This window comes from Echinops telfairi, unplaced genomic scaffold, assembly GCF_000313985.2.
Source record: "Echinops telfairi isolate 266 unplaced genomic scaffold, ASM31398v2 ScPeMD7_1;HRSCAF=3_0, whole genome shotgun sequence".
Lineage (NCBI taxonomy): Eukaryota > Metazoa > Chordata > Mammalia > Afrosoricida > Tenrecidae > Echinops > Echinops telfairi.
This window is the reverse complement of record NW_022103896.1, coordinates 45,717,078-45,723,587: the sequence shown is the minus strand read 5'-3', so window position 1 is coordinate 45,723,587 and position 6,510 is coordinate 45,717,078. Positions and strand designations below refer to the sequence as shown.

At 45.7% G+C, this 6,510-nt stretch overlaps 1 pseudogene; it reads left to right on the top strand.

Moving 5' to 3' along the window:
- Positions 1-5,907: 5,907 nt before the first annotated feature.
- LOC115868672 overlaps positions 5,908-6,510 on the top strand; it is a 41,382-nt pseudogene continuing 40,779 nt past the window's right edge.

Sequence of the window (6,510 nt, the reverse complement as noted above, 5' to 3'; positions counted from 1 at the left end):
GTAAGACTGACGACAATGATTCACTTTGGGCATTTGGCAACTATAATAGGACCCTGCCTTAGCAGTGATCAAAATTCATCCTCCAGTATGATTATTAATAAAAAATGCATATCCCTTTGACTAACCTCTGTAAAAAGTTCTCTTCTACTTCTGTCTAAACTTATTTCACGACTAACAAGAGATTTTTCCTCTCCCATCCTTAGTGAAGCAGAATTACCATCATTCCCGAGACCTCTTTGGGTTCCTTGACCAGAAGAGGCATTTAGCTGTGTCATCCATGATGTATTGCACATTTAATTGCACTATGCAGCTATTCAAAAAGCATTCAGAAGTAATCATTTAGCATTAATATCCCAGGGCAATCCAAGGTCACAGTACATTAAAAACTAATTCACAGTGGTTGAAGAATGCATTTTTCATATATGGAGAAACATAATTCTTTTATGATAAAAATGATAGTGGTATTACAGAATGATGAGATACAAGATATTCTGAATATCCATCATTGGACCTATTGTACAAATGGCTACGTCAGCCCTTTGTTCTCCTCATAACTCAACACATCACTAATCGGTATTAAACACTACCGACCATGTTAACCTTTCAGACGACTGGCCATGCTCTAAAGAGCAACAGCCGTGTTAGCTTACATATTACAAGCATTTAATGCTTATTGTGATGACTCCCTCTCAAAGACTGGTCAGTTATTTTATGTTGTCATGCCAGCACCTGACACTATACAATTTCTATGGTACACTGAGGAATTGTTAATGAAAATTGAACAATTGATCAAGTTATTTGGTCTTGGGAAATGATGTCAGATGAAACAAAAGAGAGTCATGGGAGAGCCCTTGTGGTTTAAATCCGTGTGTGGTGGTGGGGGGCTTCACAAAGTTCACAGGAAATTTCCATTATCTTTTATTTTCCACAGAATTTTTATGCTTCTTTGTATGTATGTGCGTGTGAGTGAGTGTGTGTGTCCTGTCTCCCAGGAATACTATGAGCAATAAAATGATTATAACTTACATTACACATGTCCCAGTACTAATAAGGCCACTGCAAACTAGGTAGAATGACCAGGTTTCTGCTTCTAGAACTTCTCAGATGGCATACCCCATATCATTACCAAAAAAGAAAACTAAACCCACTGTCATGAAGTTGATTCTGACTCTTTGTGACCCTTTAAAGCATTCCCAGGGCTATAAATATTCACAAGAGCAGACAGCCTCATCTTTAGCCCCCAGAGCAGCTGGTGAGTGTGTACCACCAACCTTGACATTAGCATCAACATTAACACAACAGCATCACAATCTGCTGCCATCCCACAGGGGAAGCCTATGCAATCCAAAGAGGCAAGATGAAGGCAACATATCAACAGTGTATTTCAGAGCTTCACGGGTAATATTGTCATGCTTGTTAATAAGCTAAGCTCTACATTCAAATATATAATATGGCACTGTCAACTCATTGTTTTCTTACCTATTTCTTTATAATTTCACTGCAAAAAATTGGTTGGTCCAATCTGTCCATTAAGCTGAACAGAAATCAGAATTATTGTGCTATTTAAAGTGCCATTAGAATCAAAATATACATTTTATTTTGTTTAGAAATGAAGGACAGAAAAGAATCCTAATCCAAAAAGGGAAGTCTGGAACAGAATTCTAATTTCTCCTGAACTCCAAACTTTCACGAGCCATGAAAGATAGAGAGATGAACCTTTGAAACTCTTGCCCTGATATCATCTTTATACTTTAAATCCAGACTACCCCTGAAGTCTTCTTAAAACCAAACAATAGTTCAGCAATTAATTATCACCGTTGTCCTCTGACCACATTTTCCCCTAGGTACAGGGCACTGTGAGTTTGGTGTGAGCATACCGCTAATGGAAACAACCTACTGAACAATAAGACCCTAACACATTTTAGAATTTGACCAGGACGATGGCGAGCTTTCACAGGGTTTTCTCACAGGCATTGTGTGAGGTGCTACAGGACCGCCTTTCCGTGGGTGACACGGATGATCCTGCGCTGAGTTTAGAGGCATTTGGCATATGGCTTCCATGGTCTCGTGCGTGCTCTCTCTCTCTCTCTCTCTCTCTCTCTCACACACACACACACACACACACACACACACACACACACACACACACGATAGTCATGCTTATGCTCTAATACATGGATGCTTTGCCACAGAAGCTGCTTTTCTCCAGAGTCCTCGGAACGTCTTTTCCCAGAACTGCAAGGGGAAGAGAGCAAATGAAGGCGTTCATGAAATGAAAGAATGCTATAGTTTCTCCGATGAGAAACTAGCCCCCAGGAAAGTCAGAGGGCAGAGGGTCGGCAAACATGTGGGACAGAAGAGCCCACCGTGTCCCTCATAGAAATTTAAAAGTTATGCATGAACCATAAAGATATTTTTACAAACGAAGGATAACACCATTATCTGAATAGAATCTTTAAACTTTTTCCATTTTACTTCAGAGCCACACGTACATACCAAAAGGGCCCCATCTGGCTCACAAGCCGCAGTTTGCTGACCCCTGACATAGACAATTAGAAATCTCTTTCTGCAAACAATTGCAACACAACAAAGTCATATTTGGATGAATGAGACAAACAAGTCATTCTAATACCAACTACTTTTAGATAGAAAGCTCATTGCAGCTGCTAAATAGACAGTAGCTGCCCCAGCTACACTCCATCCACCCCCAGGCCAGTGGAAGCTGGGGGATTCATCCAACGGGTAAGCAAGATGCCCGAGCATCTCAGCCTCTTGGTGAGGAAGAGTGAAGTGTTTCTCCCTCCTTCCCATCTTCGCTCCTTCCTTGCCTGTTCCCCTCTTCCAGTTTTCTCCAGTGAATGCACTGAGAACTAGATAGAGTGTACCACATTCAGAGAAGAAGTTAGAAGAAATGAAATAAAATGTAGCTGGCTGCCTAAAACACTTTCAGCGAAGGCACTAGGGAGTCGCTTGAGACGTGCATCCCCTGGCTTTCCTCCTCCCCTGTCAACCAACACTTTTAGACAAACGGCCTGTGTTGGCCTCACCCATAAGCAGGGCTTTCCAATAAAATAAATTCCTTCTGAAATAAAGTAACTCTCCCCTGAAATTTTCTCAGCCACATTTACCATTGTCCTCAAGCCCTTGAATAGCATTGTAATTGTTATTGGGTCTGCTATTGACCTCTCCGTATATCTGTGTCTCTGAAAGCTTCTGTCGAGAGGTCAGAGAAGAAAGCTGTGTATGAGTTGTGCATGCAGAACTCTAGTATCTGCCACTGTCTACTTTCTGATATACCATTTTCTCATAGACAGTTCACTTTCCCACTCTGGGCCGTGGTTTGTTCATCCCTAAGACAAGAGTGTTGGATAGACTCCCTTCTATCCTTACAGACATAATTTTATACATTTCTCTACCTCTACGTTAAAAATTTTAAGGGGCAAAACGTACCCACTTGGTAAAGCTGATGATGGAGAAATTGATCCAGAAATTAATTCTGAAGAATGAGAGGGTATTGTTAGTCTCCCGTTACAGATGAAGAAACAGAAGTTCTGAGTGGTCAAATTGTTTTACCAAGGTCAAAAATTTGTATGTGGGAGGATCAGTAATAAAACACTGAAATGGGGCCCTGGAAGGAGCTCTGGTGGCCTAATGGTTACGTATTGGGCTGCTAACAGCAAGGTCAAGAGTTCAAAACCACCAGCCGCACCACAAGGGAAATCTGTGGCTTTCTACTCCCCTAAACAGGTACAGTCTGGTGAACTCACAGGGGAAGTCCACCTTTACCCTCTGGGACAGCTATGCGCCGGCGTCGACTCGATGGCAGTGTGCTTGGTTTTTATGGGACCTTGGTGCTCCTGTGGGATAAACTGTTCCAACCCACCCGCTGTGCCACGGGCTAAAGATGAGGCTGTCTGCTCCGTAAAGATGCACAGTGCCAGACACCCTCAAGGAGTCGGCGTCAACGTCATAGCAGTGGATCGGGCTTTTGGTATGGTTGAGCAGAGACTTTGAGAGTTTAATTTTGGCTGATTTTAATTTTGGCTCTACTTCTTGCTGTGTGGCCTCAATCAAGTTGTTTATCCTCTCTGAATCTTGGTTTTCTCATTAAGACCCATGGGAAATATCCAATACCTACATCACGGTGTTATTGGGCAACATGTGTGGAAAATACCTGACTAGAGATGGACATGTAGTAGAGACTCAGAAGGTGTCGGGTTTGGGGGTAGTTTGTTCTTGTTTACCCAGCGACATCACGCTACCCACGGTATGCTACAAGGAAGAGAGCTGTTTTGTCTAACGCTGTCGGGTTTTTAGCAGCCATTGTTAGAGTGCTTAGTTGAATGGGGTTTTAATCTCTGTGTCCTACTGCCCTCTTCTGGATGTCAAATACCGGAATGAACTCTGAATTCAGCCTATCGATTCTATTTAATTGAGCAAACCCTGGCTGTAACTCCAGAGATGCAATGGAAGCAATTACTGGACACCCCTAGTGTGTGCACGCTCCACAGAACCAGGAGCTGAGAATGGTAAAGTGATCCCCAAATACCAAGCTCTCTAGTCTAAAATTCAATACAGTGGCTTAAAGTATAGTTACTTTCATCATGAAACAGACCAGCCTTATTGGTTGAATAGAAGCTGGCTGGAGCCCCCTAAAACTATGTTCCTTGGACACCCTTCAAGTTTGGAATTGAATTCACCCTTGTGTTAGAATAACCCATCACTTAAGATCAACAGAGTAGCAGTGACCCAAGAACAGAGTGTGGAGAAAAGAGGAGGGGAAACAGGAACCCTGGAGTAAGTGGGGTAAGTGGTGGCACAGGAGGGGGTGGAAATCGATGGATGGAAACAGAGGTGCACGGATTGTTGACAACCAACCGGAAGATCTTCTCTCGTAAACCTTACCTGCATCACAACAGAAACATGAGGAAAGTTGTATGGGGGAGGGGGAAGAGGAGGAATACTGACTTCATGTGTGTGCCCAGCTGGAATTTCATGTTAGTCACAAGCGCAGGCCAAATACGTGGATGAACTGTTCGGTGCCGTTGAGTGGGTTTCTACTCATCGCCCCTCTAGGCACAGCAGAACCTTCGCCGCCAGGCCCTGCGCCCTCCTTATCCGAACGATCGTTACGTCTCAGCTATTAGCACAGCCACGGCGTCCATCCATCTCGTCAAGCGTCGTCCTCTTTTCCACCGCCCCTCCACGTGGGGCGAGAGATGGGCTTGAAAGGCAGCCTTAAAGTAGTTGCAGTTCGTCCACCTCCCCAAGTCTCTGCTCAGCCACGCCGACCTGAGGCCAGACTTCTCCACGGCTTCGCAACACGTCAGTGTCCTGATGTACAGAAATAGCATCTATCTGCTTCAAAAAGGTATAGATGAGCAGACCTCTCGCTGCAGGCTGCTAGTGATACCAGCTGGCTCCCAGACACCCAGGGACGTCTGTGTACGTGTTCAGAAGCGTGTCGCTTTCTAGAGCCGGCCCTCTTGTGCTCGGTGCGGCGCGCAGCCATCGGGTCACCATCATGCCTGGGCACTTACAGGAGGGCTTCAGCTGTGTGGTCCCCAACCGGAATCCGCTCCCTTCGAGGTGCTGAAGGAGGCAGAGAACCAGAAAGACGAAGCGAGTGGGGCGTGGCGGGTGACGTGGGGGGCCCTGGGGCCAGGAGCGCAACTCAGGCGGCAGCACAGACAGATTCCAATGTGGCAGGTAAACCACTGCTTCGAGAGTCCCGGAAAGAAGGCAAGAACCCACTGCCCCCCAAGGCCCGCGTGGTTACGAAAGAGGAGGCCCAGCCACCAAAACTGATCGACCCCTGAAGGGAAAATAACTGATAGATGACAGAAAGGCTGCCACCTCCTGAAAGTCCATCCAAAAGGAGGCGGATTTTCAAGTGAGAGGCCTGTCATGGCCCCACCTATCCGGGGCTGGGTGGTCCTGCAGGAGGACGAGGAGGCTGGCCGTCGAATGGGAAGAGGAGACAGATGTGATTCTCATGACAAGTGGGAATTTGATAGCGTGGAAGGCTTAGGTCTGGCCTGAAGCACGAAGACCAACGTGGCGGTAGCACACTTCACCCCTGGGGAGCTATCAAAGGTGAACTAACAGACGTGGGTCATCATCGAACGTGACCGAGGAAACACAGAGAATCAGAGAATGAAGCTGAAGGGGTCAAGGAAGAGGGTCCAAAAGAGATGACATTAGATGAATGCAAGGCTATTCAAAATAAGGACCGGGCAAAAGTAGAATTTAATATCCGAAAACCGGATAAAGGTGCTGATGGGCCGTGGAGGAAGGGATCTGTTCTTCTAAGTCAAAAAGCCAAGAGGCTCAGGCTGAAGATTCTGTGAGGGACCATCATTTCCGGAAGCCAGCAAATGATATAACGCCTCAGCTGGAGATTAATTTGGGAACCTGGGCGGCCCAGAATGCGGTGGCGGGGGAGGAAGAGGAGGACGTGGATGGTGGCCGTCCTGATCGTGGCTGCAGGGCTGGCAAGGCAAGTGCTTT